The sequence below is a fragment of the Neofelis nebulosa genome, chromosome 1 (assembly GCF_028018385.1).
Source record: "Neofelis nebulosa isolate mNeoNeb1 chromosome 1, mNeoNeb1.pri, whole genome shotgun sequence".
NCBI lineage: Eukaryota > Metazoa > Chordata > Mammalia > Carnivora > Felidae > Neofelis > Neofelis nebulosa.
The window spans coordinates 85,150,686-85,176,944 of NC_080782.1; the positions used below are offsets into that span (position 1 = coordinate 85,150,686).

General features: G+C 35.1%; 1 long non-coding RNA gene across 1 annotated transcript in view; it reads left to right on the forward strand.

Annotated features, from left to right (window-relative positions):
- The window catches only part of LOC131510209 (uncharacterized), a 98,152-nt gene extending 73,497 nt beyond the window's left edge, over positions 1-24,655 (forward strand). Inside the window, exon 3 of the long non-coding RNA XR_009260933.1 lies at positions 21,641-24,655. This is a non-coding gene — a long non-coding RNA (uncharacterized LOC131510209). The remainder of the gene's footprint in view (positions 1-21,640) is intronic.
- The last annotated feature ends 1,604 nt before the right edge of the window (positions 24,656-26,259 follow it).

The following is a 26,259-nucleotide window of genomic DNA, read 5'->3' on the forward strand; positions in this document are numbered from 1 at the left end:
ACTGAGGCCTTTTCACCACTTTCAAGCAAGTTAAGAATGTTCTAACCATAGTGCCTTTGAGTTTGTTCTTCCCTGTATCTAGAAACATTTTTCTCCCAATATCTGCCTGGTTTGTTTTCCCGTTTTACTTACCTTTCTGGCTAAATGACAGATCTACATAGAGGCCTTCCTGATCAACCAGTCAATAACAGCTCTTGCCATGCACTTTCTCATTTCTTTCATGTGGCTTTCCTTATTTTCTTAGCACTTATCACAAATGGGCATATAATACATTTGTTTTGTCAATCTCTAATATGAAGTAGAGGCAGAAAACTTGCCTCTGGACACTTCCGTATATAAAAGGACTAGAATAATATTTGGCAGATAATAAGTGATCAGTAAATTCAGTCACACACTCATCCATCCACCCATTGATAGATCTATTCATCCATTCAACATTTTTTTCCTTTTCTACGTTCTAGGTGTCAAATCGCATGTAGTGCTACTGTCAATGTCTCAAGTAGTGTATTTTTAGAAAGCAAGTGGAAAAAGAGAAGCAAGAGTGTGCTGAAGCTAACAGGGACAAATTGACAGTCAGAAATAGATATGTGTCTGTAGGCTAATGATAGCACGATAAGTTGGATGGTAGCATGGTCACTGCACTTGTATTCCTGAGTGACAAGCCCACCCACCCAACTGGAGTTCAGGGGAAAGGTTAAATCGAGAGACAGTATTTGGGACTCATCTGCCTGGGGTGATAGTTAAAACTGACGTATCCTGAGTTCCTGTCAGCAGCTGTTCCTATGCACTTGAGAACTCTCCATTAACATTTAAACTGACTGTCAAGTCCATGATTTTGTCCTCTGTCTTCCATCAATTACTTTCTTCCTTTTAAAACGTTGAAGTCTTCCCTGTCCATTGGTACATTCACCATTGCCTCCCCAGTTCTCCAGGATTTTCTATTCTCAGGATGCTTTTGCTTTACTTTCGAACCTTGCTCCATCTTATTTCTCCTTTCCTTCATTTCTCTACTTCCTCATTATCTCACTTCAACCATTGAATTGAAATTGAATCCTTCAAAGTCACCAATCCCTAATTCATTTTTATTTTTCCAATCTTCATTCTCCTGGACTTGTCAGGGGAATCTGAGACTATTGGCCATAAAAACACACACACACACACACACACACACACACACATTCATTCATATATATATTACATAATATATGTATATATATAAAATACATGAATATATATATATAAATATATACATAATATATATTATGTATATGCTTGCTTTGGTTTTTCCACTATTACTCAACAAAGTCTTCTTTCTTTCTGTTTTTGCCCTCAGGAGTAAATAATCCTCAACATTCTGTTATCAACTCTCTGTTGTTCCTTCTATAGTCTCTTGACTGTGGAAGCTATGTGTAGCCTTATAACTTTGAATTTCAACACTAGATATATGTCTCCAAAACTGCCTGGTTTCTTATTGCTCCATCTCTGGTAATGTATCACTATTTGTTTTGTGTATTCATTTTAACATACTAAAGATATATACATTGCAACATGTTGCAATATAACTTAATGATTGATATGTCCTGTTGTCCCAAATAGATTTTTATATTATTTAGCAGAATAAGCCCTGACATATACTTCTTTCCAAAAATTGTTTTTATATATATGATAACTGAAGAAATATTGTTTTAGATGAAAAGGAAAATGAAAAGTTGTATTTATTTATACAGATTAAGGACCATACATATCTGTGTACCAAGTGTTTTCTGTTTTCTATTATCTTATAACCAGTTCGGGTCTTAAAGTATCAGTGGTACTTAGGAGAGCAGGATGGGAAAAATTGTAGATGCATGCACGTTTATGTTCCTACTCACATCTTTCTGTTGCCTTTAATCATGTTAAACTTCATATCATCTTCATTTATACCAACTATAGCCAATAAGTCCTGCTCTAGACCTGTGTTCAGTGCTTTCTTCTGATTCCGTTCAACTCCAAAGTCAGTGATTAAGCAGTCAGCTCTGTTGGGAGAACTCTGATCATGATCTCTGGTTGAAACCAACCTCCCTCATTTCTAGTGAACCCCCTTTGTGTCTCAGTGTCTAATAAGCTGCTCAGTGGGTAGTGGGATTGCCATGCAAGAGGATTTTGCTAGAATTGACATTCTATCTCTTTAAAGATATTTAGAGTTTGTACTTAAAATTTTTTGAATTAGAAAAAAAAATTTTGAACTTGAGAGAATTGTACTGAAAAACTTTTATTTACAGAACTTAGTAAAGAATCAACAAAGATAAAGTAAGCCTGGATATGGACATAATTAATCTTTTAACCATTACATATGTTTTGGTTCTTAACTATTTAAAGAAAACAAGGTTAGATATAAATATATACCTGTTGACTTTACAGTCTGATCAGAACAAGAGAAAAATTGGGAATTGGAAGAGGGATGATGAAAAGGTGAGAAGGAGCTTCTAATTTAATAAAAAAAAAAAAGATAAAGACAAGCTAGGGAGAATAAAGAAGGAAAGGAAAATAGCAATTTAGAAAAGGCAAGAAAAATCAGAGAAATGTATAAATCAACAGACACAAAAGGTCTGTTGGTCTCTTTGTAGGAGTGTACTATTACCAAAGCAACACAGATTTTAACTTATTAAAAAAGCACCATGATCAAATCTTTAAAAATATATCGATGGTTACAATATTAATTTCAGTCATGTGAGGAAAAAATAAAAGAATTTCAAATAATTGGCATTAAGTGAAAGAGCAGTTACATAACTGCCTGGACCTTTAGGTAAGTAATTTTGTTATGTACATAAGAATATCTAAACAATACATACAAAGTTAGGAAGCAAATTGTCAAGAATAGCACCTAGAAATTTATGGTAGAGTTAGTAGAGCTTGAACGTTTAATGCTACTTAGGCCCAATTTGATAATTAAAAAACAAACAAACTTTTTTTAACGTTTATTTATTTTAGAGAGAGAGGGCAACACAGAATCTGGAGCAGGCTCCAGGCTCTGAGCTGTCAGCACAGAGACTGACGCATGACATGAATTCACAAACCTAGAGATCATGATCTGAGCCAAAGTCGGATGCTTAACCAACTGAGCCCCCAGGTGCCCCCCAATTTGATAATTTGATTAAGGTGTCAGCAGTATACTATTATATGCAGTCTGTTTCTATCAAATAATATATAACTATATGACTACATATTATATCATATTGCTAGAAATTTTCTTACACAATTTATATTTATCTTATTAATTTTAATAAAATTTATGAAATGTATTTATCATTATTTTTAATTCATTGATGAGAAAATGAGAGTAAGAAATATTAAGCAACTTCTGGATTACATAGGAGCTATTAAAACAGTGTCTTAGTAAACCCCAGACTTCATGCTTTTTCTACCACAGTATATTGCCTCCCTCCACATGTGAATCAAAATGTGGCTATAATTTACATGAATTAACTGTCTTTATATCTCAAAATATAACCTGAAATTATGCTTCAAAATCTACTGTAGGTGATTGAGTTATTTGGGCTAAAATTTGTGAGTCAAGGAGTTCACCATTAAAATGCAAATATTATTAAAATGGTATCATGTAGTTATCTTTGATTATCAAATTCCCTAGCTCAAAGTAATCTGTAAGACCAATTTCTGACAGTGACAAGAAGAAGAGAGGGAATTGGAAGGAAGAATGTGGAGTATTGGCTCTCTCTGGAAAGCAAAACTCAGGGAAGGGACTCACTGCTGGCAGGGACATTTATGTGGGTGGAGAAGGGTTTAGAAGGGGACAAAATGAGCACCGAGCTCCTTAGCTAAGGGAACAGGCACCAAATGGGAAAGGAAGTGTGAAAAACAAATTTCTTACTATGCCTTGGATTCAGTGCTGAATAGTAGGACATCGTGCCAAAATTCAAGTTGGTATAACTAGCATGCTTCATTGATTTGAACATGGATAGATTTTCATATTTTAAACTCTGAAAATCAAGAGAGTATTAGATCATTGTTAAGTTGGCAGCATTTTTATTTCTTAGTAATGGTGTATCTTACAATTGATGATGACACCTTAGATTTGATGAAGGACAGTGAGTGAGGTTCATCTGAAATTTAAAAGCTAATGTATATGAGTCTATTCTGAGGTCCTCTAGTGATGCTCAACATCGCTTCTGATGCTAATTCTCTTCTTGTGTTAATTCTCTTAATCTGTAATGATAAGACTAATGTCTCATAAGTGTGCCATTCATGTTCCCTGTCTGATGGATTCCTCTATGAAGATGGAGTGATGTCAATTGAGAAAAGGAGTTAAAACTCCATTTATATAAGCAGTGTATAGAAAAGCTATGAAGTCTTCATGGCATTTAAAATAGAATTTAAAAAATCTCTTAGGACTCAAGATATTTTTACTTTTTAAGGAATTTTCAAATTTTCCAAGCTGTGTGATTTTTGTAATCTTCTGTAGTCAAAAAAAATATTTTAACTAAGTTAAAATTTTAAGCTACTCTGTGATGTTAAGATTGAGTTCAGTGTAAAAGGCTTCAGTCTAATAAATTGAGTAGTGGTTAAGCTCAGAAAGCAAGAGCTCTGAGCTGTATGTTTCTAGCTGGATTCTCAGTTTTTGTTTTGTTTTTTAATAAGGCATAGTTTCCCATGCAGTAACATATGGTTTCAATATTTGAGCATTCTCAGCCATTTTCCCCATATGTTTGTTGTAATCAACTAACCACACATGGCCAAATTCTGCCCTTAGATGAGTGTGGAGAATGTTCACTGGGGTCGAGGAAAGCAAGCACACTTCTTGCAGCAACCAATGGCAGATAAACCAGATTTCCATCACTATTTGTACAACAATGAATAGCAAATGAATGATTATTAATACATTTTAGAAGTGACTTTGATTGCAGAAGCTCTTTTGTTCTGAGAATGTCTGAGATTAGCTGTTTCACGGAGTTATTGAAAGACTCGGGGAAAGTTAAGTGTGAAGGTATGTATGCACTGGGTAGGGGAATGGGGAGCATTAAAAATCACTTGGGGTGTGGCATGCAGAGATATCCAAGGCATTATTTACTTATTTCATTCACTCCACAAGTCAGCATGCATCTAAGTGCTGAGTATACATTATCTGCTCTCATAGAGCTCCCATTCTAGATGCCATACGGACAATGAACAGATAAACTAGTAAATAAACCAGGAAATGTATATAAGTGTAATGAAGGTGATAAAACAAGATAATATTATTTAGAGAGATATGAATTTTTTTGCTAGGGTAGTTAGAGAAAGTCCTCTCTGTCTAGAAGTGATATTTGACATGAGGCCACAATGGTGAGAAGGAGCCAGCCATGTGAAATCGCAAGTGGAAGTAAGAATTTACTACACAAGAGGAAGCCCCTAAGGCTTGAACAATCTATCTGATGGTTCTGGAGAGAGGTGGGATTGTATATGCAGACCAGATCATGCAGGTTCGGATAGACCATAGTAAGTTTTGTGGATATTAGTCTAACCACAATGCAGTGTTTTAAGCAAGAGAGTGAAGCAAGCTCATTTATTTATACATTTATATTGAAATATACCATTACAACTGCTTTGCCCCATGAATGACCACAATGATAATCATTAGGATAGTAATGGAAGGTATAGAAAATACCGCTATTTGATGGGAATGAAAATTGTGACCCTGGCAAGCGCATATCAAGACATCTTGAACATAATTTTGATTTTCTGGGATATAGTGTCTTTAGGCATAGAGTCCTTGTCTACCTACATACAATCTGAGAAGACATCTTCCTGTGAGTTTTAGGGGAGAAATTTAAGACATGGAATGGTCAACATGTGAACATCATATAATTAACATAAACACACTTACATCTATGATAATTTTAGGAAAATTGGAAGGAAAAGTATTGTAAAGATAGACTTCCTTTTGACTGATAAAGATTTTTGAAAATAGGAAACAATGGATATATTTAGAAATCATAAAGTGATTTCCAAAATTGAAGTTTGGCAGATGCACATACAGTAACTCTTCATCACCCCTGTGCAATTTCAATTTGGACCAATTTTTATTCACTTTAAATGTGATAAAGTGACATTTATACATCAATATTAAGGATATTAGAATTCTTTAAAAGAAGTTTAATTTTCAAAATAGCAAAAGGAATTTTTTTGACATATGAGAACATAATTACCCAACGTCTAATCTTTCCTCGTTTCCTTTCTAAGATAATGATAAAAGTAAATTCAAAGAAAAAAAACCCTAAATGTTTGAAAATGTTTAACAAATATTTGCAGATAGATTTATTTTCCAGATATTGCTATGTATTTTCATGTTTTAAGGTCATCACTAGTTTTCATGGCACTTTCAAATAGCTATATATGTTCAGTGACATACAGAAATTTATATCAAACCAAGATTGTCTTGCTACAGAAATATGTAATCCAATAAATTTGGGATGATTGAACTTTGTCTTGAGATTCTGAGAGGGTATGGATTTTCTAACTTAATTGGTAGTTAAATACAGGAATTCTTTATTGGCCGTATCATTAAGACAGGCTAGTGTATGCTGTGGTAACAATCACAAATTTCAGTGGATCAGAAAAACAAAATTCATTTCTCCCTTATGCTCCGTGTGGTTTACAGGAAAGTTTTGATTTTCATGGTCACTTGGCAATCCAGGTTGAAGGAGGTGTCATGATTCTTTTTTTTAATATTTTTTTTCTTTTTCAATCTTTTTGAGAAAAAAATCACATAATGTGGAATTCACTGTGTAAAGTATACACTTGAGTGGTTTTTAGTATATATGTAGTGACGTACAACCATCACCACTATCTCATTCCAGAACATTGCCACCACCCTTAAAAGATATACTGTATCTGTTAACAGTGACCCCTGACTCATATTTCCTTTTCACCCCTGGGCAAACATTAATCTACATTCTATCTTTATGGATTTGCCCATTCTGGAAATTTCGTATAAGAAGAATAATACAGTAGTCAATCTTTTGAGTCTGGCTTCTTTCATTAGCATAATATTTTTAAGGTTCATCCATTTTGTAGCATCTTTCTACTGCCAAATAATATTCCACTGTAAGGATATAACACGTTTGTTTATCAATTCATTAGTTGATGCACATTGGAATTGTTTCCAGTTTGGGGATATTATGAATAATACTGCTATGAAAATTTGTGTACAAGTTCTTGTGTAAATATGTTTTCAATTCTCTTAGTTGTAGACCTAAAGGTGGAATAGCTGTGGCTTGCCGTAACCCTATATTTAGCTTTTCGAGGAATTGCCAAACTGTTTCCACAGCTGCACCATTTTATATTTCTACCAGCATTATATGTGGTTCCAATTTCTCCACATCCTCACCAAGTCTTGTTATTTTACCTTCTCTCTCTCTGTGTATATATATTTTAAATGGACATCCTTCTGGGTATGAAGTGGCATTTCACTGTGGTTTTGATTTGCATTTGCCTAATGATGAATAATTTTGGGAATCTTCTTACCTGTTTTTTGGCCATTTGTATACCTTCAATGGGGTAATGGTCTGTTCAAGTCTTTTGCCAGTTTTGTATTTCTCTTTATAATTCTTTAATTATATTATATTAATTAATTATATCTATAATATTCTTGATAATATAAAGAATTATCTTTATATTCTAGGTAACTAGATTCTTATCAGATACATGATTTGCAAGTATTTTTTATCAATTATGTAGCTGTCTTTCTATTTTATTGATAGTGTCCTCTGAAACACAACATTTTTATATTTAGATAAAGTTCATATTATCTATTTTTTGTTTCCTTTGCTTTTGGTGTCATATTTAAGAAACACCTGATAAATCCAACTTCATGCAGATTTATACCTATGAATCCTTCTAAGACTTTTATAGCATTAGCTCTTACGTTTGTTTATGATTCTTTCTGAGTTAATTTGTGTACCTTGTGTGAGCAGTCCAAATTCATTCTTTTGCATGTGAATAGCCATTACTATTTGTTGAAAATACTATATTTTTCCATTGAATACTCTTGGTATATCTGTAAAAAAATTGACTGTAAAAAAATGGATTGACCGTAGATGAATGGGTTTATTTCTCAGCTCTCAATTTTATCCCCTTGATGTATATATTTAGCTTTTGCCAGTACCACATTGTATCAATCACTGTAGTTTTGTAGTAACTTTTAAAATGGAAGAATGTAAGTCCTCCAACCTTATACTTATTATTCAAGATGGTTGTTGCTCTCTGAAGTCCCTTTCATTTCATTATAAATTTTAGGGTCAGCATATCCTTTTCTTAAAAAAAAAATCAACCTGGAATTCTGATAGGGATAACACTGAAGCTGTACATCAATTTGAGGAGTATTGCCATCTTATTGATATTAAGTCTTCTAACCCATTAACCAAGGATATATTTCCATTCTTTTAAATCCTCTTTGATTCATTTCATCCTTTGTTTCATAGTTTTTAGCATACAAATCTTACACTTCATTGGTTAATTTTTTTTTACTAAGTATATTATTTTTTGATACTATTAAGATTAGAATTGTTTTTAATTTCATTTGCAAATTGTTTACCACTAATATATAGAAATGTAGTTGTAATTTTGTATGTTAATTTGATAACTTGTAACTTTGCTGAACTCATTTGCCAGCTCTGATTGTGTGTGTGTGTGTGTGTGTGTGTGTGTGTGTGTGTGTGTATTATTTAGTGTTTTTAAAGTTTTTAAATTTTTTTTTAAATTCCAGTATAACTAACATACAGAGTTATATAGTTATATAGTTTCAGGTGTACAATATAGTGATTCAACAATTCTATCCATTAGTCATTGCTCATCACCGTACCTGTACTCTTAATCCCCTTCACCTATTTTACCCATCCCCCACTCACCTCCCCTCTGATAATCATCAGTTCTCTATATTTAACAATCCTGTTTTTTTTGGCTTGACTCTTTTTTCCTTTGACAGTTCATTTGTTTCTTAGATTCCACATGTGAGTGACATCATGTAGTATTTGTCTTTCTCTAACTTATTTCTCTTAGCATTATACTCTCCACATCCATCCATGTTGTTGTAAATGGCAAGACTTCATTCTTTTTTATGGCTGAGTAATATTCTATTGTGCACATAGCCACATTTTCCTATCCATTTATCTATAGATGGACCCGTGGGTTGTTTCCATATTTTGGCTATTGTAAATAATGCTGTGATAAACATAGTAAACATAGTAGTGCACGTATCTTTTTTGAATTAGCGTTTTAATATTCTTTGGGTTAACACCCAGTAGTGGAATTACTGGATCATATGATAATTCTAGTTATTTTGTTTTTTAGAAAACTCCATACTGTTTCCTATAGTGACTACAGCATTTGGCATTACCACCAACAGTGAACTAGGGTTCCTTTTTCTTTACATTCTTGTCAAAATTTATTTCTTATGTTTTTGATTTTAGCCATTGTGACAAATGAAATGCCATCTCATTATGGTTCTGATTTTCATTTCTCTGATGATGAGTGATGTTGAGCATCGTTTCATGTGTCTGTTGGTCATTTCCTTGGAGAAATGTTTGTTCATGTCTTCTGCCCATGTTTTAATTGGATTATTTGCTTTTTGGGTGTTGAGGTGTATAAGTTCTTCATATATTTTGGATAATAACCCCTTTTAGTGTCTTTTATATATGAGATTATTCCATGTGCAAATAAATGGTTTTACTTCTTTCTTTCCAACCTGGATGATTTTTTTTTTCCCTTACCTAAATGCCCTAGACAGAAATTCTGTACAGTATTGAAAAAAGTGATGAAAATACATATCCTTGTCTGTGTCCTTACCTTAGAGGGAAAATTTACAGTCCTTTATCATTAAGTATGATGTTAGCTGTGGGTTTTTCATAGATATGTTTTATCAGGTTAAGGATATATCTTTGTATTCCTAATTTGTTGAGTATTTTATTCTGAATTTGTGTTGGGTTTTGTCAAATGCTTTTTCTTTCTGTGTCTATTGAGATGATTGTGTGTGTGAGTGTGTGTGTGTGTGTTTATTCTTTTAGTATGGTATATGATATTGCTTAATTTTAATATGTTCAAAAAATCTTGCATTCCTGGGATATATCCCACTTAGTAATGTTATATCATCCTTTTTTTAATACTGCTGAATTCTACTTATTAGTATTTTACCTATATTCATAAAACTATTGGTTGGTAGTTCTCTTGTGATACCTTCGTCTGGCTTTAGAATTAGTGTAACACTGCCCTCACAGAATCAGTTCAGTAACATTTTTTTCTTTTATTTTTTGGAGGAGTTTGAAAAGAATTGATGTCAATTATTTTTAAAATCTTTGGTATAATACACCAGTGAAATTATTTGGCTCTGGGTTTTTATGGTTGTTGTTGTTAGTAAATTTTTGATTACTAAATATTTTTGTTTGTAATAGTTCTACCCAGGTTCTCTATTTCTTCTTGAATCAGTTTTGGTAGGTTCTGTGTTTCTAAGAATTTGTGCATTTCATCCAAGTTACCTAATTGGTTGAAATACATTCATTCATAGTAGTTTCTTGTAACCATTTCTATTTCTGTGAAGTAAGAAGTAATGTTACCACTGTCATTTCTGATATTAGAAATCTTCTCTATTCTTCATCAGTAAGCATATTCATAGGTTTGTCTATTTGTTTTCATTGATTTCTCAATTTTAAATTTCTTAGTTATTTCCACTCTAGTCTTTATTATTTCCTTCCTGCTTGTTTTGAGTTTAGTTTGTCTCCTTTTTTTCCCAGTTTCCTAAGATGGAAGATTGATTTGAAATCTTTCTTTTTTATTAATGTAGGTATGTAAAGTTACTTATTTTTCTTGAAGGACTGTTCTACTGCATCCCATAAGTTTTGGTATTTTGTATTTTTATTGTCATTAATCTCAAGTTTTTTCGGGATTTCTCTTGTGATTTCTTCTTAGACTCATTTGTTATTTGAGAACATGTTGTTTCATTTCCACATAATTATAAATTTTTCGTTTTCCATTTTGTTACTGATTTTTAGTTTAATTTCATTTTGATTGTAGAACATACTTCTACAATTTCAATCATATTACATTTATTGAATTTTGTTTTGTGCCCTACCTTATCGTCATTCCTGGAAAATGCTCCATGTGCTCTTGAGAAGAATGTGAATTCTGCCTTTGTTGGGTAGAATGTTCTATAGATGTCTACTTGTCTATTAGGTCAGATCTGTTTGGTTTTCACCAATAGGTCTATTAAGCTTACACTATTGTTAAAGTCCTTTATTTACTTATTGATCGTATGTCTAGTTCTAGCTTTCTTTGAAAGTTAAATGTGAACATCTCGAACTATTACTATTATTTTTTTTTTAACATTTATTCATTTTTGCAAGTAAAGGTGGGTCAAAGACAGAGGGAGACACAGAAGCTGAAGCAGGTTCCAGGCTCTGAGCTTTCCACACAGAGCCCGCCATGGGGCTCAAACCGTGATCTCACAAACTGTGAGATCATGATCTGAGATGAAGTCAGAAGCTTAACTGACTGAGCCATCTAGGTGCTCCTCCAAGTCATTTTTTTGTTTTGTATATTTTGGGGTTTGGTTGTTAGGTGCATATATATTTATTATTGTTATATCTTCTCAATGGATTGACCTTTATATCATTATATGATACCCTTCTTTGTTTCTATTGACATTTTTAAAAAATTTTTTAATGTTTATTTATTTTTGACACAGAGAGAGAGACAGAACACGAGCAGGGGAGGAGCAGAGAGAGAGGGAGACACAGAATCTGAAACAGGCTTCAGGCTCTGAGCTGTCAGCACAGAGCCTGACTTGGGGCTCAAAATCACAAACCGTGAGATCATGACCTGAGCAGAAGCCGGATGCTCAACCGACTGAGCCATCCAGGCACTCCTCTACTGACAAATTTTATCTTACAGTCCATTTTTTCTTTTATTTGTTTAGCTACTCCAGCTTTTTTATTTTATTTTATTTTATTTTATTTATTTATTTATTTATTTATTTATTTATTTATTTACTTATTGGTTACTGTATGCGTGGAATATCTTTTTCATCTTTTACCTTTCAACTTATTTTATTGTACCATTTTAATTCCTTCGCCATATCTCTAATATGTATTTTAGTTATTTTCTTTTTGTTGCCCTAGTGATTACAATAAACATTTTAATTTGTAATAATCAGTTCATATTAATACTACGTTAATTTCATTAGTATACAATTTGCTCCTATATGACTCTGTTTTCCTGTCCCCTTTAAGTTGTTATTGTTACAAATTATCCCTTTATATATTTTTGTGCCAAAGAAGACATGTAAAATTATGATCTATGCAGTTCTGTTTTAAGTCACATAGGTAAAAGAAAGATTTACAAACAAAAAATATCGTTATGTCTTTTATATTTACCTGAGTTATTTCCTTTATCGGTTTATAAAATTTCTTTTCTTTTTTTTAATTTATTTCTGGATTCAAGTTACTGTCTATTGTCCTTTCATTTCAGTCTGAGGACTTCCTTGTAGCATAGATATGTTAGCAATGAATTCAATTGTAGTTTATCTGAGAGTGTCTAAATTTCTATCTCATTTTTGAAAAAGAGTTTTGCTGGGTATAGAATTATTTATCATCAGGATGTTTGAATTTATGTTTCTTTTAGCACTTTGCTATGTCATTCCATTTTTTTCTAGACTCTATAGTCTCAGGTGAGAAATCAGCTTTTAATCTTACTGAGGATCCTTCTATGTGATATCACTTTTATCTAACTATCAAGATATCAAGATTCTCTTTTTGTTTTTGTCTTTTATCAGTTTGCTTGTGCTGTATATAGATTTGGCTTTCTTTGAATTTATCCTACTTGCAGTTTGTTGAAACTTTTGGATGTGTAGATTAATGTTTTCATCAGATTTGAGTTTTCAGACATTATTTTTTCAAATACTCTGTGTATTCCCTTTTCTCTCCCTCTGTTTTTGAGATTTGAATTATGTGTTTATTGTTATGCTTGATGGTGTCCCACAGATATCTTAGACTCAATTCATTTTTAATGTTTATTTATTCTTGAGAGAGAGAGGGAGAGAGAGAGAGAGAGAGAGAGAGAGAGAGAGAGAGAGAGAAAGTGCAAGCCAGGGAGGGGCAGATAGAGGGAGACACAGAATCTGAAGCAGGCTTCAGGCTCTGAGCTGTCAGCACAGAGCCTGGCACAGGGCTTAAACGCACAAACCACGAGATCATGACCTGAGCCTACGTCAGATGCTTAACCAACTGAGCCACCCAGGTGGTCTGACTCAATTCTTTTTAAAAATTCTTTCCTCAGTTCCTGAAATGGCGTAATTTCAACTGGCATAATTTCAACTGACCTGTCTTCAATTTCACTGATTAATTTTTCATCAGGCTTCAGTCTGTATTCAGATACTCGTGAATTTTTCATTTCACTTGTACATTTTAACTCTATAAAGAAAATTCTCTCTCTCTTTCTCCCTCTGTGTGTGTGTGTATGTGTGTGTGTGTGTGTGTGTGTATTCATTTTTAATATCTCTAATTACTGAGATGGCATCTCATACTTTGTTTTTTTTTTATTTTTTAGTGTTTTATTTTATTTTTGAAAGAGAGACAGAGACAGAGTACAAGTGGTGGAGGGGCAGAGGGACAGAGATAATCAATCCAAAGCAGGCTCCAGGCTCTGAGCTGTCAGCACAGAGCCTGACATAGGGTTCAAACTCATAAACTGTAAGATCATGCCCTGAGCTGAAGTTGGACACTTAACTAATTGAGCCACCCAGGTGCCCCTAACTCTTTAGACATGATTTCCTTTAGGTTTTGAACATATTTAAAATACCCTATGTAAAATCTTTTTGTCTCGGGAATCTAATGTTTCAGCTTCTTTAGGACAATTTCCATTGATAGTCTTTTCCTCTTATGAGCCACACTTTCCTGTTTTTTTATTGTATTTCCTGTATTTTATTGTTGTTGTTGTTGAAAACTGGACATTTTCAATATTATTTGGCAATTCTAGGAATGAGAGAGCCCCATTTTTTTGTTTTTGTTTTGTTTTGTTTTGTTCCTGAATTACTTATGGTACATTTACTATACATATAGAGTACCTTCGAAGTAAAAAATTAAATTTTTTCCAAATTCAAAACTCTTTCTAATTAACAGAGAAGTACCCTATATAACAAAGTAAATTATTTCTGGTTTCTGTTTTGCTTTCAAAAGTCGCTTGGTAATGTTTAGGGGATTTAAGACTCTAAGTAACTAATTTCTGAAAGCATTAAACTTTAGAAAAATAACTCATTAACAGGTTCAAAAAAATGAAAAGTATGTATTAACGTGGAATGCATTATTATTGATATTTTATTTAATATCTAACATGGTTAAATTTTGATTCCAAAACAAAGGTCATTATTTTGACCCAATCCAGGCAATACAGAGTAAAGTATACAAATAGATACTATGATGTGGTGGACTAAGCTTTAGGATAGGTAGTGCAGTTTGTTGGGGCGGCTCAGTCTGTTAAGTGACCCACTTTGGCTCAGGTCATGATCTCGCAGTTGGTGATTTTGAGCCCCACGCTGGGCTCTGTGCTGACAGCTCAGAGCCTGGAGACTGCTTCAGATTCTGTGTCCGCCCCCTCTCTCTGCCCCTCCCCTGCTCACACTCTGTGTGTGTTTTTCTGTCCCAAAAGTAAATAAACGTTAAAAAAATTAAAAATAGGATAGGTGGTGCAGTAAGTATTTTCAACTCTGGTACTGCCTCATTACAGGACTGTGTTTCCTAGGGCTCAATTTCTTTGTTTGAGTAATGGACCCAGTTGGATCATTTGTAACATTCTATAATTTAAATCCACAAATCCCTAAATTTTCCAGAGTGCTGTCTATTTGTCACATTATGCTTCACAATCTGTTTCTGTTAGGTTTTTCTGTTTACAATAGAACTTGTTAAATAGCTAACCACATCTCCAATTTGTAGTTATTAAAATAAAGTCCTCATATTCCTGGTATCTTTTTCTTTCTTGTCCTTATTTCTAACTCTGATGATCAATTAAAACTGCCTATTCTATATGAGTTTCCCTCTAAACATATTTACTATGTCTCCCTATGTACAGTAAAACCTTGGACTGTGAGTAACTTGTTCTTTGAGTGTTCCACAGGAGGAGCAAACATTTATAATTAATTTTAACTTGATAAATGAGCAATGTCTTGCAATATGGGTAGTACATGATGCCGAATGTCATATGATCATGACAGAGCCAATGGTTCCTGAAATTCACTTTGTTATGTATACAAGTGCTTTGGATTGCAAGCATATTTCCAGAGCAAATTATGCTCACAGTCCAAGGTTTTACTGGATATAGCATGCTTTGTTTTTGTTCACGGTGGTGATTCAGCAGTGAAAGAAGATATCTCTTAAATGGTAAGGTTTAAATGACTAACCTAGTTGTTATCAGGGATACTGACTAGTCTTGAACAATAGAGATCTTAAAAGGGGGCAAAGGAGCAAGCTCTTTGAAGCTGATATCTTGACCCCCAGCAAAATCTTGTCCAACCTCCATTACTACCATCCTGCATTCTCTTTAATTCGTCCCTCTGCCCTGTGAAGATAGATTGACAAAAGTTATTTGAGGGACAGATAAAAATGAAGGTGGTGCCTGCCCTATTTTCTCTGCCAGTGTCATTACAGGCAAGAAAATACATCCTCTACTGTCTGTACCTCCATTCAAGCATCTTTACTGATCTGTTTTTCCCCACTTCCCCATCTGCATCTTCTGCTATCAGGCCCTGGTAGATGAAGAGAATGCAACGTAGGTACTGGGTGTAAAAAGGTAGAGTGATTGAAGAGAAGGATTCTGATTGAGTCTTCCTTTCTCTTCTTCATCATTGCATGTGATTGTAAAACCCTCCATCATTAACTAGTGCAGACCATAAAAAGAAATTATGTCCCATTTCTAAAGGTTTTCAAAAGATAAAATTCCAAATTTATTTTTAAATTATCTTTTATTGTTTCATCCTTTAATATGGAAATGGAAAGTTAGCTCCTCCCTTATTTTTCTTAGGAAAAACAATTCAAAGAACATCAGTTCTACAAAGGAACGAGCCATCAATTCTATGGTCTCTTCAACGTATGTTCTTTCCACTAATACTGATGGTTCAATATTTTTCTGTCACAAAGCAGCATAAATAACCCTGATGATGAGTCTTTTGAAAAGTTCCAGGGACACCTGGGTGGCTCAGTCGGTTAAGCAACCGACTTCAGCTCAGTTCATGATCTCTCAGTCCGTGAGTTCGAGCTCCGCGTCAGGCTCTGTGCTGACAGCTCAGAGCCTGGAGCCTGCTTCAGATTCTGTGTCTCCTTCTCTTTCTGCCCCTCCTCTGTTCATGCTCTGTTTCTCTCTGTCTCAAAAATAAATAAAAACATTTAAAAAATTAAAAAATAAAAGTTCCAGAGTGCAAGAGTAAAACCTAACTAATTCAGCAAACCAGTGTGGGTGCCACACATGCCCTGAGCATATAGTTAGCAAATTATTCAGAATCTGTACTTTCCTGTCCTAAAATTTGAGTATAGGTGAGATGTGTCTGTGTGTGTGTATATGTGTGTATTTTAAAGAAATTCCTGTCTCCATGAGTGAAGTAAAAAACCAACAGCAACCTAGGACACCTCACAATCCATGATGCTAATATTTTTATTAAAACTTTTATTATAGTTTCTTTGCTACAAGATTCCAAGCTCAGGTCTAACCGACCCTGCAGTATGCCTCTAGCATGAAACACTGAAGTGACATCTTCAATATCCACCCTAAGGAAAGGGGTCAGGCATGTGAAAAGTGCCATTCTTAACATATACTTAGTATATTTTTTAGGCTAAGTTACTTTATAGATGAAATTAACTGATTAAATGGAGTAAAGTTGTATTTCAGTTTTTATAGGAAACCTTGGGGGTCAATAGTTTCCAGAGTTCACACAAATTCTTGAAGTAGGAACCTTGGTACTCATGGGTGTGGATATACCCACGTCATAAGACTTGGGAGGGGTTATTAAAAAGTTCACAGAGAGAGCACAAATTCTGCCCCATTAATTGTACTAAATCAAAAGTCGATGGGCTGCACAACACGTAGGGACTCCCACATGCTAGTAATGATTGCAAAGGCTTAGTGTGAGCCTGATATAATGAACATAAGAGAGCCAATTCTGTAGACATGGCAGAAAGCCTCCATAACTTTCTTAAGTACATAGTATGATGCTTTGTACACAGTGAACATTAACTGAATATTGTGTTTGACTACAAAAGAAATTGAAGTATAATGAAGAATAACATGAGACAAAATAATGAGATTTCCTTTTTTATCTCTTTAGCCACTAACAAACAAAAATCTTCATCGGTCTCGTTATACTAGACTTTGTAATAATGTTTTCATATTTTTTAAAGATGGAACCACATCAAACATCTGTACTTAAGAGATAGACAAGGGAAAATAACCAGGCAAAGTTCTGAGAGAAGGAATGACCAAAGTTTGAGAAAACGGTAGTGTTGAAACAAGCCAAGGGGTGGGGTAAGGAGAAGGCAGTAGTGAGAAATACTTTCTAAGAATGATGAAGTTCTTTCTAGTGTCAACTTACACTGAGGTTAAGTAAGAGAATGACTGAAGCCTACCCACGTGCAGCACTTTCGGCAACAATTTTGGTAGAATGATACAAACACGAGGAGAGAGGGGAAAAAGAACTCAGGATAGGTGTCTGTTGGATGTCAGCAAGTTGGGTTGACTCTCAAAGATTTCTATGTTCCTTGCTGAATGGGAGGTAAGGTGATTCTCTAGGAGTGATAGATTGGGGTTATGGTACATGTTTTGGAAAGATGGGACTGAGGTGAAATAGTTTCTGTGAAAAATAGGTGAGGGAGCTGACCAGGCAGCCCTATGGACCTCGCTGGGGCTGCAGACCATGACTGTAGAGGGTCACAGATGTTTTAGTGAGGATCCAGGAATTGCCATGAATTGTCCTCTTAAACTCTGGGTTTCTCTTGAAGATGAGGACTATATCATAGCTCTCTAACCTCAGCAGATAACATAATGCCTGAACTCTGCATGCGGGCGTACCTCAGAAATATTGCGGATTCAGTTCTGGGCCACCACAATAAAGTGAATGTTATAGTAAGGTAAGCAAAATGCGCTAACATTATGCTCCAAAACACAATGTACATACCTTAATTAAAAGTACTTAATTGCTGGGCACCTGGGTGGCTCAGTCGACTGAGCATCTGACTTCGGCTCAGGTCATGATCTCACAGTTCCGCATTCGAGCCCCACCTCTGTGCTGACAGCTCAGAGCCTGGAGCCTGTTTCGATTCTGTGTCTCCCTCTTTCTCTGCCACTTCCTCTCTCTCTCTCTCTCTCTCTTTCTCAAAAATAAATAAACGTTAAATTTTTTTTAAAGTACTTCAATGCTAAAAAAAATGCTCTCCATCATCTGAGATTTCAGTGGGATGTAATTACTGACCACAGATCACCATGACAATTGTAGCAATAGTGAAAAGATTGGAAATATTGCAAGAATTACCAAAATGTGACACAGAGACAAGAACTGAACAACTGTTGTTGGAAAAATGATGCCAACAGGCTTTTTCTATGCAGAGTTGCTATGACTTTATATAAAACAACAACAACAACATCAACAACAAACACACAGTATCTGTGAAGTGCAGTAAAGCAAAATGCAATAAACAAGATATGTCTGTAATTATCTACAATTATTTACTGTATAACAAAATGCTGACCTATGTCATAAGATGACAACAGCAATTATTGACTCTTATTCATGAGCATGATCAGATACAGAAACTTCCTTGTTATCTGACTATGCCAACCATGTCCTCACACTCCAACAATAGTTCTCCCTTCTAATTCTTTCTTTCTCTGTGGCCCATTTTCTCCCCCCCAGTCAACTGATGATAATTACAGATTCTTAATCATCTTTCGAATTTAGCAATGGCAGAATCTTTTCAGTGCAGATTCTTGATATTATAGCTATATTAGGGAAATACCCCAAAAAAGACCACAGTCCATTTGTATAATAGACCCTTTTCTTGATCCTCAGTTATCAACTCTACTTTCCATCACAGCAATATACTATTTGTTATTGGGAAGCAATTAGATTCAGTTTCAATTCATAAAATCAACCTTTAGTGCTAGATAAATAGTTTAAAACTCTATATCTTATGCTAAACAAATAGAAAAGCATCCTGTTTGTTTTGATCCATGAAATGCTTGACAGTTAATTCACCACTGAAACTTGAGTTAAAACTCTAAATTGGTGGGGTGTCTGGGTGGCTCAGTCACTTGAGTGTCCAACTCTTGATTTCAGTTCAGGTTGTGATCCCAGGGTCTGGGATTAAGCCCTGCATCAGGCTCTGGGCTGAGCATGGAGCTTGCTTAAGATTCTCTCTCTCTACCTCTTGCCACACCCCCGCTTTAATATGAAAAGAGGAAAACAAAAACAAAAACAAAAAACTCTAAGCTGGTTTAGTGAAGTGATCAAGAATATTATCTCTCATTTTCTGTTTCCTTAGTGCCTTGTGATGACTTTTTTTCCCTCCGTGTGTGGGTAGAAGTAGGCAATGAAGAGTATAAAACAGAAAAAGGGAAGAGCCTAGGCTTGTATTCTGTATAGACTAATACGAAGGAATCAACTTGAACGCATGATGGCCAATGTCAGGCATGTCATAGGACAGCGGGGACAGGGCATATTTCACATCAATTCAAAATAATCTCTGTGCTTTCCAACTCATTTTAGCTATATCAAAGAAGGGGACAGACTGGGACTCAAGAAGATCATATAGCTAGTAGCTTTCAAATTCAGACTGTATGGAATGTATAAGAATATCTGTCCATCATTCTAAATTGTGCAGACGCTACTCTTCATTTAAAAAGTGTACCAAAAAAATTGCCTGATCATAGCCATGTTTTAAGATCTTTAACGCTTGTCTACGATTAGGGGCAAAATGGCTTTAAATTTTTTTTTTATAGAAATTCTGGCTTTTCTGTGAAGATCAGCCTCTTCCTAAGCTGCATCAACTTCAAATATTCTGCTGGCAGTGTCCGCACAAGAGGCTGCTAGGCTTCAGTCTGCCACAGGCCCTGGGATTCTACAGGGTCTAGAATCCTATGGTGTATGTCTATTCATTTCAAATAGTTTTCAAAAATAGAAAAATGTGAGAGGATGAATGCTTAATATTAAATGAAAGGGATCTTGGGCTACAAAGCACACATTCTGCCTCTGTTGTACAGAATCATAATTTGAGGTTGAAATTTATATTCTTAATGTAATTTCAGAGTGGAACATAGCTTTTAAAACAGTAAAACAATAAAGGTGGCCATGCATAGCTTACAGATATCGCTGTGCTGATAATGCCTGCACCGAAAGTGTCAGAGTTCTCCACGCACACGTTACTTTTAAAACCAGTCAAGATACGAAGAGAAGTATTAAAACACTTGAACCATCCTCTGAGAACATAGGGAGTGGGTGAGAGATACCTGTGAGTTTTGCATCAACACTTCCGATATTGAGACGCAAATTCTCATTTGGTTTCTGCCTGGATTGTCCAGGCACACTATAATGTTAATTACATCTTACAACTCCAGGATATCATTAACAATATGTAAAATCCTCATTTATATTGTTTTCAATTTGCATTTATTCTTATATATCTTTAGGGCTTAAATAATTATGGGAGGTAAAAACTCAAAATGTTGGAAATCTCCTTGTGAACCACAGTGATGAACACTAATATGGCCTTGGTAGTACTTGGTACCCATTTAGTAGAATCTGGTGCTTACTGTGGTCACCAAGTGTTTTACTTTCCAACCACAAGAGAGAAGGCCGTTAATGGATTCCTGGTCTCTAAAGGGGCGTCTTAGAAAATGCAAATGCAAATTGCGGTAAACAGTTCTCCAGCGCAATGCTTACCTTACAAGTGAAAGGTGATTTTTTGGAAATCATTTATATCAACTTTCGCATCCTTACCTTGGCAATATTTTCAACTGCATTAATTTCTAATTTAGGTTATTAAGCATATGACAAATTTGAATATCCATTGTACACTGTACCTCATATTTTAACATTATCCAATTACCCAAAGAGACAGAGGTAGAATACTTTTATTTTAGGATCAATTATGCCATATTGCTAAATGAAAATGACATCGTCCCTTAGCATTATCATTAATAAACCATTCATTGGGAAACTTGTATCATTTCTCTCAAAGTCTCAAGATTTTTCTTACCAATATATATCATCTGTCTTTCCGGAAACAACAAATACATTTAAAAAGCGAAACAGTTGACACTTCAACTTTTACCATTTCCTCCCTCCTCTCTTCCCTGCCCCCGCCCCTCCCCCCCCCCCCCCCCCAGCAAAAACAACAGAAAATTATTTGAACTCGCTGGAAAGAGTTGGCTGTGATTAATTGCCTTTCTTGGTGTGTGTGTGTGTGTGTGTGTGTGTGTGTGTGTGTGTGTGCCACAGTTCATTTTATGATGAAGATTTCTGACTCGAGCAAAAGACGATATATCAAAGTTTAAATATCAGTAATAAAACAGTACAGGAGATATTCTGTGACTACTTAGATCTGAAAGCATTTTATTGAAAAAGGTTTGTTTTCTTTGGCAGCCTTCCATGACCTCCTACTGTTGACCAAACTAGCAGCCTGTGTCCTGTTTGAAGAGCTACTGCGGCAGAAGCCGCTGCCTCCAAGCGCTTACGGGATTTATCTCTAAATTAATATTTTCATCGAACACGCTCACGATACACCTTACATAATCTTTAAATTATAGGGAAACGCTAGAAGGGTGTTCTGCAAGTCACTGGCTGGAGTCCTGCGAGAGATTTATGGCTCTCTCAAGTCGACATTTGTGACTGACCTACAGCACACCAGGGCTGCTATTTCCCTTTCCTGATTCATGATAAGTGCAGCTGCCTCCAAATAAGCCTCCCGAGCCCATTAATGCTCAGTCCATTCCCTTCTGGTAAATACGCACATCCCCAGCCTCACTTTTGAATGTTCAGCGGCGACAAAGTTGAATAGAAAATCAGGTTGCCTTTTCCTGTTCGAAACCCTTTGCCAAGTGCCTTGTCACCAGAACGTGGGCGCCCCAGAGTCCAACTTAACCTCTGGCTCTAATTAAGGAGATACTTTCCAATATAGTTTACTCTCGCAAAAATAGCAAGATTGTTTTCCCCTGGCAACACGGGTTTTAAGGTCCTACACTGGGACGCCTTCCGTGTTTTGCTGCCAGCACCATAGCTAATTAACAAAATTGCATAAAGATTGATATGAAGGTAAATATTAAAGGCACAAAAGGGAAGGGAAGGCAAATTATTTAAAATGTCAGAAAAGCCAAGACATTCATCTTCCCTGCCGCAATTTGTTTTTCATTAATAAAATATACATTGTTTTCCGCTCGGAAAAGTTATTAGTGGCAACACGGTCTGCACGAAGCTTTGTCTCTTCTGAAATGAAGTCTTTGTTTAGACATCGGTGATGAGGGTTTTGTGCCATTGTCTAATCTGTCAGATTAGATGAGCAAGTGTATTTAGGGGTGCAAAGATGTGCAGCCACACCTGCTGTGCAAAGCTGTGAATTCACAACTCTTCTGACTATTAAAATGTGTTATCCTGGGAGCTCTTTTGTTGTAATGGAACTGTTGGTGGTTGTGTGTTTGAAGTCGCGCAAGTGTCAGGCCTTATTACAATCATAATAATCACTCCAAAAATAACCTCATATTTCGACCATTTCATGTTAATGCGCAAAAAATTAAAGGCTAAGCACCTAATAGATTTGAAGATGTGAAAGTGATTTTGCACTCAAATCTTTCTAAGCAAAAACGAAAGTCCATTAATGCAATAATATTCACAACCCAGAAAAACTATAGCCATTTGAGAGAGAGTTTTGAAATAATACAGGACGCGAACAAAGGACACGCAACCAAATGTGAAGCCAATATAGTGAGGATAAAATTATTCTCTGAGCGATATTAACTGTGATCCTTAAAAAACGCTAATTATCATTTCTTTATCTGTTGATGTTTGTCCTTTTCATGGGAACCTATCATGATATTTTATTCCCTCAACTAAATATTGGATTAAGCCTAAACAGAGCTAATATTTTCTACTTATCCCTGATTATATTGGCCACTTTTTTTGTGTGCAATTTCTGTTATTTTACTTTGTTGAAATGTAACTGCCCTTAATAATCTTGAAACAAAACAAGGAAATAGAGCTGCTTCATTTATTAACTCACCATGCAGTTCCTAAAACCTACTTTTCTACCTAATTTATATTTTTGATATTGGAGGTTTTTGTTGAGCATTAGTGTTCTTTAAATAATCGTTGAGTGTCTCATAAATCTGTAGGACTTTCTTCATTATAAGTTAGAGCATTTGCTAAGGAATGAGAGAATTTTTTTTCCAGTATTTTAAAAAGCAAGGGAAAAGAGAAAAGAACAAAATGTTAAGCCTCTGTTGTTACTTTTATAACACTAAGCAGCTTGTGGCAGGTTTAATAGACCCTAATCTAGAGAGGCCTTTTTAGGGACCTTAGACCTGTATGGCCTCATTAATTCACATGGTGCGTGACAGTTCAGAGGTGTCCTAAACCAGCCATTACCTGCATAAACAGGCTCTGATGCCAGCGTGGCACGTTCACTGTCCTCAGATCAGAATTCCTCATCCTTGATAGCTGTGATTAGACAAAACCTCCGTAATGGAAGAATATTTTCTTTTTTTTCCTCTGTAAATACCAATGAAATCTGATCACGAACTACGGTGCAGTACCTTGCAAAACAGATTTTTAAATATTTTTAGCACTATCCCACAAGAAGATAATGCACACTGAACCGAGAAAAGATACTGGCTTAAAATAATGGAAAGATATTGGCCTTCTCCAACTCTCCAGAAATTGTCATTTTACTGAGACTCGGGCATACAATTAGGTGGCCCTCATTTGACAATCATTACAATGCTGAGACCCAGATTTCATATTGTGTAACATCTGGATGGTCCTGCACATGTAGCAGGGTGACAGCTTCACACATTCCTTGAAAAGAGGCGTCCACACACTGACAGTTACTCATCATTCAGAACCAGAGGAAAAAAAAAATGAAACGAAAGAAAGATTTTCCTCCTGACTCTTAATTTAGGCTAATCTATGTAAAATACATTATCTAATAGCAACCAGCACAGGAACAGTTTTCTGGCACATTTGCAAATTGCAGCTGGTCTGAATTAAAGCAAGAAATATTTTACCTTGTGATAGAAAAGGGAAAAAAAGTTTTTACCAAAGGCCAAACTGTGTAATAAAGGAAATTAAGAGTAATTGAAGATTTGATTTAATTTAATTAACTTTGTAATAATCTTAAATTACTTCTCTTTTTTATCCTTATATAAATGCCCAGTGAAGACATTGAATATGAAAATGCTAAAATAATATGTAAACCTAGTATTTTAATTAAATCAGTGCCAAGCTAATTTCTAGCTATTACTTGTTGAGAGAAGTCTTCGTGATAACAGGATTGTTCATCTCAAGGCTGTATAAAGTGATGAAAAACATATAAATATGTGAAAATTAATATCTGCACATGTGTTTTTTCTTTTCAAGTACGCTGAAATCTTCACAAACCTTTAATATTTATCATTGCGCTCGGTTCCCCTAACAGTATTGGTGTTTCAGTCTCTTACATTTTCCTCAGAACCCTGTGTCCTTGTTTCCCTGACTAGTTTTGATCTGGATAGGTAAAATACTGATGCTGCTTAAAACTTTCCTGCACAGAAGACATTTAAAGCAAGGCAGATACAAAGATTGGTTTTCCTTTCCTGAAATTAATGAAAGCCACTGTATGCAATGGATATTTAGTAGAGAAAATGCATTATTTTATGGAAGATATTTTTTTTAAATGTTATGCAGACTTCTCTTGCTTTGCAGTGTATCCACACCAGCTAAAAAGATTCAATAGTCTGACTACACTTCTACGTGCTGGATTAGTTTTTATATTTGTTTTGATAGAAAAGCAGGCAACAGCCTATTTCATGGACAATAAATTCAAGATAGTAATGATGAGATAGTATTGCCTCAGCTAAGTGCACCCAGATTGGAGGGTCACATATTTGACCTCGATCTAGTATGGTCCTTAATGAATCTATATACTTGATTAGAGTTACTGTCTTTTTATGGCTCCAAATAGCTTTGCATGGAAAACTAGCTCATTTTAAGTAGAGTTGAGAGAATTATTTTGCTTCCAACGAATCTCTGAAACTTTTCCAAAGACTTTTGAGTGCTTGCTTTAAAATTTTTGCTTCCCAGAAAGCTACCCTTCTCCTTGCCAATTTTGGTTTTGTTTACAACCTTCATTGCATAGAAAAGATGTGCTCTTCTGCCACATTTTAAAGGTATGAAAAATTTGGGCTTTTCAAATAATCAGCAGAATTACTGAAGTATTGTATGAAAGCCCTGGTCTTGCAGTTATTTAGGAATTTTGCAGATCTTCCTTGCCTAGCGCATTTCTTAGGACAGAGTAGAAGAATTGATGCTGGCGTGTCATATTGAGAGATCAGTGTAAAAGTAGCAGTAAGACAAAACAAAACAAAACAAAACAAAACAAAACAAAACAAAACAAAACAAAACAGAGCCAGGAAGGATTAGAACTCAGAGCCATTGGAGGTCTTCTGTCCTATTTTGCCTGTGCTTTGTTTCTTTTATTCATTTACTTTTATTTGCATTCTGTCAGCTTCTAATAATAAGTGGAATTTTTATAGCGTCTGGTTACAGATATCACCTCTAATGTTCCAGTGTGCATGCAATGCACCTGCTTTATTATGCAATGGCCTTTTATAGTCTCCCTGCTTCTGTGATGTAGCTCTCTTCTCATCTCTGCTTCCAACTCCATCTCTCTTTCTCTCTGCTTCTCCGGCTGCATCACTCACCCTTAATTCAAGAAAGTGATTTCTTACTTCTTGTCATTCTCTTTCTTTCTACCACTCACTCTCAATCTATCAGAACTCATTTCCTGATTCCGACTACTCTGGGCTCATGTATCTCCCTCACTCCGTTCCTCTTCCAGAAATATGATCGAAATTCTTTCTTTCTTTACCTTTTTTTTTAAATGCAGCTTTCAGAAACTTTTATTTTCCTTCTTTGTCTTTACTACCATTCAGGATTTGGAGGGTAGACAAATTTAGACAGTAAAATCTCAAGGTCACATCACTCTGGGCACTTCTGAAGGGATAAATATTTTC